Source organism: Scyliorhinus canicula, chromosome 16, assembly GCF_902713615.1.
Source record: "Scyliorhinus canicula chromosome 16, sScyCan1.1, whole genome shotgun sequence".
NCBI classification, from domain to species: Eukaryota; Metazoa; Chordata; class Chondrichthyes; order Carcharhiniformes; family Scyliorhinidae; genus Scyliorhinus; species Scyliorhinus canicula.
In genome coordinates this window covers 46,221,234-46,232,191 of record NC_052161.1, presented here as the reverse complement: position 1 = coordinate 46,232,191, position 10,958 = coordinate 46,221,234, and the positions used below count along the sequence as shown (strand labels likewise).

Below are 10,958 nucleotides of genomic sequence, written 5' to 3'. Positions count from 1 at the left end.
TCTAACTGGGGTCCAAATGTACTTTGAAACCCATTCTGAACAGAAAGCAGAGATTGCAATTCTGCAATTTGCTTCTGGCACTTTGCGTGGTCTACGGAGTTCTGCCTTTGTTCCGTAGTGGAAGTATGGAGTGCTCGTAGGGCTGCTTTCAAATCATTGCACTGTTTCTGCAATTTCTCAACTTGTTGCTCGGTCTCCTGTCTTACCAAGACCGCACGTTGCGTGTCCTGGTAGGCCTTATCATATTGGGTTTGGAAGCTACTCAAATGCGCGAGACAAGACTGGTGTGCCCTCTTGGCATCATCCACCTCTCTGTCCCTCGCTGCTAACTTCCCTCTTAACTCCTTATTCTCCTTCTCAACTTCGCTCACATCTACCTCACTATTTCTGTCTCTCTCCTCAATCTCTCTACCGAGCGTCCTAATGACCTCCTCTGTGCCTCGCAATTGTGCCAAGCAGGACACGATTGCCATCGGCTTGCGAGCTTTCCCCAAGCTCTTCTTGTGGATCTATGACAGGTTCTCCCACCAAGTATGTCCTATACTCCCGAGACTTGTTTCGTCATTGGCGCAGAATTCACTCCAAAGGGGCCATCCTTTCCCTTTGAGATATTTTCTGATCTCATCTTTCCATACGGGACACTGTCCTACTCTACTGGTCGCTGCGACCTCGAATTCCTGGGGGTTCATAAGGCGTTCCATTGCCTTCATTGACATCTTCTCTATCTAGGTTCCCTACTGAATTTGGAACAGGGGGTGATAAAGTGGTGATGTAAACACAGGTATGGGTTACGCTATTTTCCGGCCTACAAAACTCCCGACAGTTTTACGCAACAAAATCTCTCAGGTTTACCTTATATTCCTGTTAGTACGCATGCATTAACACACTTCTGAATCTCGGGGGCTTGATCTGTATTTTTCTTACGCTTGTGGTTTTTCTGTTTCTAATTGGATTCTTAATTCAAATTTGGGTTCTCTCGGAGTGGTGAGGCCACTTCTAAATCGAGTCCCGGCGGAGTTGCCAGTAAATGTTGCTCATTGTGTTCTCTCTTTAATTGGCTCTGTTTATGGCGGTTAATATGGTCGCCTTCCTTAATTCTAATTACGTTTGCTCAAGTGTCACCAGGTATCTTTCGATCCCGCCACAAGGTTCAAAACCGAATAATGATCAAAGACTCGATACACCAGTTAGTAAGTTCGAAATCAATGCTCATTTCTTTACACATACAGTCAAATATACTCATGCACAAACTCTACCAACTAAACTATCACTACTACTAAAGCCTATACTTAGCTTCGGGCGCCCACTCAGTCAGAGGAACAATGGCCATTGTCCGGTTCTGAGGCTGCTGGGTTTGAGCTGGTACGGAGTAGCAGCTAAGAGCGTCTGTCTCGTAGTGTGTGTTGACTTTGGACTTACTTGTTCTGGTGCAGCTGCTGGGCAGGTCTCTCCTCGCTGAGAGCCAAGGCCAAGAGAGCGATTCTCTCTTGGGGGATCCTTCTTATACTCAAAAGGGGCTTTGCGCTAGTTTAGCACACTGGGCTAAATTGCCGGCTTTTAAAGCAGACCAAGGCAGGCCAGCAGCATGGTTCAATTCCCATACCAGCCTCCCCGAACAGGCGCCGGAATGTGGCGACTAGGGGCTTTTCACAGTAACTTCATTGAAGCCTACTCGTGACAATAAGCAATTTTCATTTCATTTCATTTCATTTCATTCATTTTGGGCGTGCCTTGAACTTGGCCCCAATTAATTGGACCACATCTTGATCATTCCTATCGATTTCCTCCAATAAAATATCAGTCTTGTCTGGGAGCTACAGCTCTAATGAACAGATAAACCTTGCACCTGCTTGCATTCTCAGCATTTCCCATTTTCCCTGCATTCTTTGCAAAGTGTCCATTTTGTAATCGGGACGTGGCCATCCCAGATGGTTGCAGTTGAGGCCACAATTAGATCAGCCATGGGGTCAAATGGCCAACTCCTCCTCCAATTCGCATGTTTGTAGGTTCGTAGAAAGCCTGTCACCACGGAAACCATCAAAAGAGAATATTTTGGGTTGCACATTCTCAAGCATCTAAATCGAGATCAATCACAAACAAAGTCATTCACTAGAAATTTCATAAAGCTTAGCAATTATCAGAAAACCAATCAAATTACTTTCTTACTTCTAACATTCCCAGACACAATCGAGTCAGTACTATTAACAGATCAATAAAGTCACTCAGTTTACTTCAGCTTCTTTGAATGGGAATTGTTTCCTCATACACACCAGTACTTAGAAAACTCTCATACGTCCTTAGCCGATGTGACTTCACACTGGGATCATCATCTCCCAAAATGTACCCTGCAGTGTCACAAATACTACAGTTGTACATTCTGTTTCTTTCAATATCAAAATCTGGCTATCTTTTGTTAAACTTTTCTGTACTCACATAATAAGTAAACGATTACTGCAGCTCTTAGGCTGCTGCAGGACCAACTAAGGAACTGTACTCTTATAGCAAATCCATGAGAGAGATATATTAGTTTTAAATAAATAGGACTCCTTCAAACATCTGCACTTGTGTTTTAGGTTAAGGAACCTTGATAATTGATAAGAAACTTTAGCAAGAGTAAAGTTTTTTATTTAAAATTTAGATTACCCAATTATTTTTTCCAATTAAGGGGCAATTTAGCGCGGCCAATCCACCTACTCTGCACATTTTTGGGTTGTGGGGGCGGCACCCACGCAGACACGGGGAGAATGTGCAAACTCCACACGGACAGTGACCCAGAGCCGGGATCGAACCTGGGACCTCAGCGCCGTGAGGCGGTTGTGCTAACCACTAGGCCACCGTGCTGCCCTGCAAGAGTAAAATTGACGTCTCATTTACAAAGGAAAAATAAATTGGTTCGCCATCTATTTGCATTATCCCATGCTCCCACCCTGGTCATGAAGAATGACTCATAATAAATTCACTGGATATGCATTCACTTACACAAATAATTTGAACAGAATGTGGGCAGTACCTTCTTTTGGTTGATCATGATATATGATTCAACAAATGTTACTTTGCATGGCATGAATTGAACTTTCAAGGCACTTGGAAATATGATAATATTTTGAACTTCTAGTTGTGAAAAGGCTAAAACGTTGTTCTTCAATTGAAGTACTCCTAAAAGGATTTGACCAATCCAGTGTGCTAAAACTTTGTGTGCTAAAACTAAATTGCTCTTTGGGAGAAATTAGTTTTTTCAGTCCTATCAGCTACACTTCATTTATTTTCTGCTCCTACATAGCTAGATGTAGTTATAGAAGTGAGAGGCTCACAGAGCACTTTGCAACTTTTAATTGAAGTACATGTGCACGTTTTATTTTTAAAAAGGTAACCAATTCTAAAGGCCTTGTAAAAAATGCTATGAACAGATATTGCCTAATATTGGGCACAAAAACAAAATGTTAATAAGTATGTGAACTAATTGAATGACAATCATTAGACCACCAGCAACTACATAATTTTATGTGTTTCTTGGACCACACAATATTTTAAAATAGCAGCTTGCACAATGTGAGACTGAACCACAGATTAACATAATAACAGTTAACCCACTCCGCCGTCAAGTTTAATTTTATTATGTTATGATAACTTTATACTACCAAAATATTAAGCCCTAAGGTTTAAGGGGAGGCAGTGGTACTGTCACTGGACCAGTAATTCAGAGACCCAGCATAATGATCTGGGGTCCTGGGTTTGAATCCCAATCATGGCAGATAGTGAAATTTGAATTCAATAAAATTCTGGTATTAAAAGTTTAATGATGACCATGAAACCACTGCCGATTATTGTAAAAACTCACCTGGTTCGCTAATGTCCTTCAAGGAAGAAAATCTGCTGCCCTCACCCCATCTGGCCTACATTTCACTCCAGACCCAGTCAGTGATGTGGCTGACTCTCAACTGTCCCCACAGAAATGGCCTAGCAAGCCACTCAGTTCAATGGCAATTAGGGATGGGCAACGAATGCCCAGCCAGCAATGTTCACATCCCAAGAACAAATTAAAATATATATACGGTTTCTCTGCAGCATTACAGATCCTCAAAGTGCCATATCTAAAAGTGTGACATCTCAAAATTCTCACTCCAAAACACCACCAATCAGATCGCTGACTATTTGTGAATTAATTAAAATAGTTATATGAACTTGGCAGGGAGAAAAAGGTGCCAGTGATGGGCAAGAAATGAGCTAATTATTTTTTATGGACAGCTACCATTTGTGGATGAGCAAGATCCATACCATAAACCACAACCAAATCACTCACTCCAGTGTTTTTTGTCAGGTGCATAGGTTTCTGAGCCACTGACTCCGTTACAACGTGACATAATACAGCATAAAAAATATACAGTTCCTGAAAGGGGAGGGATGGGGGTAGGCACCAATTACGATTCAGTGGTGGGGGAGGTGGGATGTGAGTCAGATTGTACAGAAGGGGAGGAGAAACATTGGATTGCAGGTTGGGGTAATGACCGATCCTGGAAATGGTGGGAAATGTGGAATGTGGGCCGACTTGCTGGGCGACTGGAGTTGAGGGAAAGCACTCCTCCTGAATTGCTACAGCAGTATTTGAAAGGTACTCATGTATTGGATCCAACAATTTTCGACTCCCTTCAATTGTCAGATTTCCTTAAGCCTGAAAAACCCAGCTGGCAAGTTCTAAATTTAAAATGTAGGTTGAACCTGAGGCACACAGCCTCATTAAATCAATTAAATTGGGGAATTACACTGGAGAGCAGGCTGGTTGTCCTCCCGCCTGTTTCATTCTCTGTTAAAACCAAAAGTGGCTTGGTTCAAAGCAGGTTTGGTTGGGGTTTGAGGCTTTCAACATGCTAACATCTCATCAATCCAAACTTACTCTATTTATTTTGCATCATTGTGTCGATAATACCCAAGGTTTCTTCAAATAATGTGTAAGAAAATAAAGTAGGTGAAAGAGCCGTGAGTGTTAGGTGTGTAGGCCAAAGGTTTAGTGAAATAGATAGGTCTGTAGCAGCTTCGAAGGAAGAACTTCCATTCAAAGAATGAATTTTCAAATTGTTTTTATTTTTGAAGGTTTTCCAACAAATAGATTAAAGATGGGGAGAGTGGCAGACCTTTAGGCAGTGTGTTCCAGGAAGAGGAGGACAAAGGCAGCTAAATCAAAGGCAGGCATGATTCACAAAAGGCTAAAGTTGGAAGAGTGAAGAGTGTGAATGTGAGGCAAGTAGTTTACATCTTATTTATTGTTTATTCATTCACGAAATACGGGCGTCAATGGCTGGTCATCACGAAATTCAATTGGCATTTAAGAGTCAACCACGTTGCTGTGGGTCTGGAATCACATGTAAATAGTTAACAAGTTAATGATAATGTTTCTTATCACTCGAGGGAACCATAGAACAGTCATATATATCATGTGACTAGGGGATTCTGGGATTAGAAGATGATTAGATGATTAGGAGTTAAGAGTGAGGAGATAGCTGGGACTATACTCATTTGAAGTTAGAAGAATGAGGGTGTATCTTATGGAAACATATACAACTATAAAGGGAATAGATAAGATAGAAGCTGGGAGGTTGTTTCCACTGGTGGGTGAAACTAGAACTTAGGGGGCATATTCTCAAAGTAAGGGAGAGCAAATTTAGGACTGAGTTGTGGAGGAACTTCTTCACCAAAAGGATTGTGAATTTGTGGAATTTCCTGCCCAGTGAAGCAGTTGAGGCTACCTTGTTGAATTTTTTTTAGGCAAAGATAGATAGATTTGTGAATGGTAAAGGAATTAAGGGTTATGGTGAGCGGGCAGGTAAGTGGAGCTGAATCTACAAAAAGATCAGTCATGATCTTATTGAATGGCAGAGCATGCTCCTGGTTCTATGTTCTTATGTTCTTATATGAGAGACCTTCCTATCAGTAACCATACATATCAGAGACCCTCCATCAGAGATCCCCATGGCAATGACCCTCATATCAGAGACCCCCACATATCAGAGACCAAACTCCCCTGCGCCCTTGTTAGTCACGTCTGCCTGGAAGCTAAAGAGCAGTCCAGGCAGAAACAGTGAAAAGTCACTGCTTTTTCACTTAGCCCCCTTACACCTGCTGCCTCAGACAGAAGTGTAAAAAGCAGCAGAGCTGTTAGTTCATAGAAAAGATCCATGAAAGTATACATTACTGACCTGACTTTCACTTTGTAATGAATACCCCAATTATGCTGCTTTTTAAATTCACCTGAGCCAATGTGCATGATCTCTCAATCTGTTTGGTTTCAAAGTCTGAGACATATTATGGCTATAAAAATTCTTGCTTTGCAAAGTAATCTGACCTGTGCTCTGAGTAATGCTCAGCTGTTGGGTGCGAAGAGTAGGAAAAAATGGGCCAAGACTTAGCCCTGGGCTTTCCTGGGTCACTAACATTTAGCCCGTGTCTTAGAAGATATAATGATGTTGGAATGAAAGTTTCCAGGTCCCTTACCTGACCCAACATTGGCTGGAGAGAGTAATATGACACAGCAGACTACCTTCACAAGACGTCCATGGATCAGTGATTGTGGGAGTTCCAGGACAGGTCCGCAGTTGAACAATGGCCTTCCTACTTCTAAGTCACGCCAGAACCTCCTATGTCTTTTGGAATAGTTGTTAAGCCAAGATCCCAACTTCTCTTTCAGATGGAAAGAAAAGGTCCCTCAGCTCTATTTTGAACAAAAACAGAGGGTCTAGTCCTGATTTTCTGCTCAATATTTATTTGTCAATCAACATAATTAAAACAGATTATCTGGTCATTATCACATTGCTGTTTGGAAGAGCTTACTGTGTGCAAATTGGCTGCTGTATTTCGTACATTAAACTTCATCACTATACTTCCAAAGTACTTTGTTGACTGACCTTGTGATGTCCTGTGGTCATGAGAGGTGTTATATAAATGCAAACATTTTTTTCTTTCAATTGGGACCTAAATGGTCAAAGACTGGAAATACATGTAATTCCAATGGCTGAGCAGGAGTAGATTACTTCAGGCGCACTTCTCCTATCAATTGTCTGGGTGGGATGGAACAGATAGCTCTATATTTTCTCAGTGAAAAAGCATCTAAAATTCCAATATTACAGATACTGATTAATTGGATATATGCAATCCCACCAAGGCAATTGTTTCCTTCCTCTTGGAAGTTGTATTCAGTGAGTGGAACTGTCAAGAGGTATACATCTGTAAAATTTAAGTGAGGGTTTCCATTAGAAGTAAGATATATACCTTTCAATATATCAAACTCCACAGTGATTAACACAACTGAAACTTATTTCACACCTTTCCTCTGCTGGAGTGATCTGTCAAGTATAATCGAACATTGCACGCAAATTCAAGTAATTTGTTCAGCACCAAGACTGCAGTTCTGCCAATTTGAATGTTTGCTGGAACTAAGCAACATTAAGTCAAATGTAAACTGAACATCTCCGCAGGATTCTGTGAATTGCCTAAGAACTAGAAGTCACGGTTTTTATTTATCTCAACAGTTATCTATGATTTAACTGTCAATGCTTTTCAACAAAATGCTACAGATGACCCATGTCACTTCTAAGTCTGCAACATCCTTTTGCCAATTCTGTTGCTCTGTAATATTTGAAAATTTTTGTTGTATGTTTACATTTACATGTTATTGATATTTATCCTTGATAATTTACCTAAGGATTTTGATGGTCTTCTAGCTTTAGACGGGTAAAAGCTGATGTCATTTTTTTGAGTTTTTGCTTTATTTTGTCTTTTTATTTTCCTCTTTAGAAGTTTCATAGAATCCCTACAGTGCAGAAGGAGGCCATTTGGCCCATCAAGTCTGCACCAATCCTCTGAAACCCCACCTCGGCCCCCTCCCCATCCCAGTAACCGCACCTAATCTTTAGACACTAAGGAGAAATTTAGCATGGCTAATCCACTTAACCTGCACATTTTTGGATTGTGGGAGCACGGGGAGGAAACTCACGCAGACACAGAGAGAAAGTGCAGACTCCACACAGACATTCATCCAAGACTGGAATCAAACCGGGTCCCTGGCACTGCAAGGCAGCTGTGCTAACCACTGTTCCAAGGTGCTGCTCTTGTGGGAGAATCTAGAACTAGGGGTCACTTTTAAAAAATAAGGGTTCACCCATTTAGGACAGAGATGAGGAGAAATTATTTTCTCTCAGAAGGTGTAAATCTTTGGAACTCTGTTCCTCAAAAGGCAATGGAAGCAGAGTCTTTGAACATTTATGGTCAGAGCTAGATAGATTCTTGATCATCAAGGGGGCGAATAATTATCAGGGTTATATGGGAATGTGGAATGTGGAGTTGAGGTTGCAATCTGATCAGCCATGAGCTTATTAAATGCTGGAGCAGGTTTGAGGGGCTGAGTGGCCTACTTCTAATTCGCATGTTCGTATGTTTCAAAAAGTTTAATACATGAAGGGAAATTCTTATCATCAACATCAGGACATAACAACTTTAGCAATGACGATTTGGCAATATGTTGCTCTCATATTTCCATCCATTTTATCATCACCAATGGAGTTGAGCAAGGTTGTGCACTTGTACCAGCCCCTACAGAGTGCTCCTGAACAGGACACTATGACATGGGCATTCACAACCTTATTGCACTTTTACGAAATTCTCCAACTTGAGTAGGACATCAGCCTCAATAAATACCACAGAGGAGTGTTGTGTTATTTGCAAATAACAGAGTTTCCTGAGTGCATGCCTCAGGAGGATTATCACTCATTACTAAGTGGTTTGACACAAAAAAGCTGCTCCATTACTGAACAAAACATAACATATGAATGCAGAAAACCTGAAACGATAATTTTGGTCCCAGCATTCAAAACAAAGAACAGTGGCACCTGCCAGACTTACACCTGAATGGATTATAATAAATCACTACAATTATTAATATTGAACTAAATGCTGTCAACCAGATCATTGACCTTTGCAGATCACTAATAGATCATTTAAAGTTATCTTAGATCAGATCATGTTCATGCTTCTATCACCACTAACTCCTGGCAAGGTAAATCCAGTCCCTTGAGCTTGTTGCTAGCTTAGAATCTCAGCTAAAATAAATGCCTATTCATTAAAGGAACACAGTCCTAGACTGGGTCCTTAAATAAAAAATCCTCTCTTCCAGGAGTCACCAAGTTAACAACCTAACATGACAGTCTGCAGCATGATGGGATACCTGACATACAGTTTTAAAGTGTCTCATTGTAAATTGCTTTAGCTACCTCATTAATTCAGTCAGCAGACCGATGGCCCCTTGTAAGTTGATTACATTGTCTGGAGTTTAATCGGTTTCCTGACAAGATCAACCCCCCTTTTGTATTGTGACGCACTCACTCTTTATCTATAACAGTATCGTTGGTGGCAGTGACGTCAGTCGATTACCTTGGCATTTGTATTGTTAATATGTGTTCATCTCTGTAGAATTACCGCAGAATGCATTGACATCATCTGATCACTTCTTCTTTGTATCAAAATTTTACCTTTATCTTTGTCTAAGCCAACAGGAAGGCTCAGCAATTATCGATGTCACTACCTGTGGACAGATGGTTTTCTTTTGTGTATAAAGATGTGTTCCCCTTTGTTTGGCAGAGTGTGCCTGCTGCGACCCTTGATTCCAGAGGCCTCTCTCCTTGTGACAAGTAAAAATAATTTAAACTTAACTGTGTTGTTATCTGTTACCCTCTTTTAGTCTAAAAGTCTTACTCGGATGTTAAAGTTTTCGACAGATGCGACATATACATTGAGGCATGTCTAAGTAGACCAAACTTCTTTGGAAGTTTAACAATGCCATCCCTTAGGTGTATAACTCATAACTTTCGAGTTCTTTGAATTTGTGTATCCTCAAGATAATATGCATTTGAAGTTACAGCACCTTGTCTGCTTCATCAATTCATGTCTTTTATTGAAGCCAATTATAGATTACACTTTATACATAAGAATTATAACTGGTATCTAAACTAAGTATAACATGCCAATAATGTTGTAAAAATACATACAATTTTGAACCCCCGAGTCACCAATGTTATTGGATAGACAAACAAATAATAATTAAAGATAAGTATACTCACAAATCCAGTGCATTATTTTAGATTTTGATGTGCTTCTCAAAACCTAGGGAGGGGAAATTCAACAAAGGAACTGTGTCCAAATATGGCTGACTGCTGACTGACTTGACTCAGCTAGTAGTGGATATTTTAAAATCAATTTAACTGAAATAAAGAAATGGCTGATTGACTTATTCTAATGTTTCTGTTTGAGAACATTCAGCAGAGTTAAGAACAGACTGTGATTGTGTACTTTTTTGGTGAAAAACATCACCTTATTTGAGGTTGACCTTAATTCATAAAGTTTCAATTCATAAAGTTTCAGACTCCAGTCAGGCAGCTGGCTAATCTGGCAACTTTCCAATTTTCAGTCTGAAGGACATTGTGTTTATTCTGTACATACTGACAACAATTTAAATTAGCAGCCATTTTATGTCAAGGGTTTTATGGCAAGCTGCCATTGTTATGGTGTTAATTCTGAATTAACACCTCAACATTTCAAGTTCCACATCAGATGGTTGAGTGTTTTACCAATCACACTTTGATCAGAAGATGAGAAAAGCGTGGGATCAAACTCACGAGAAAGCTGAAAGTGGACGAGCTGTTCTAATTTGTGCTCTTTTAAATATGGATGTGAAAACTAGATGCAATACCATTATCACATGTGACAGCATCAAGAATTTGAACATTAATATTTGAGGGTCTTCAAGCACAACAAGTGGCAAGGCAGAGTTAGCAACTGCAAAATCCTTCCAGTGCATTGAGGATGCTTGTTGCGCAGTTTAGAACAGTATGTCAAAAAAAATATTGAACATTGATCTGGAATAGATCAGGTGGAAGCAAAGTACACAGCGATATGAGGATTAGCACAACTTGAAT

At 40.4% G+C, this 10,958-nt stretch overlaps 1 long non-coding RNA gene across 1 annotated transcript; it reads right to left on the bottom strand.

The window, feature by feature from the left end:
* Positions 1-1,874: 1,874 nt before the first annotated feature.
* LOC119950975 lies at positions 1,875-10,175 on the bottom strand. Its single transcript, XR_005457483.1, has 3 exons — positions 10,104-10,175; positions 6,487-6,703; positions 1,875-2,075 (listed from the first exon to the last, which is right to left on the bottom strand). It is a non-coding gene; the product is annotated as an uncharacterized LOC119950975 (long non-coding RNA).
* Between the last annotated feature and the right edge of the window lie 783 nt (positions 10,176-10,958).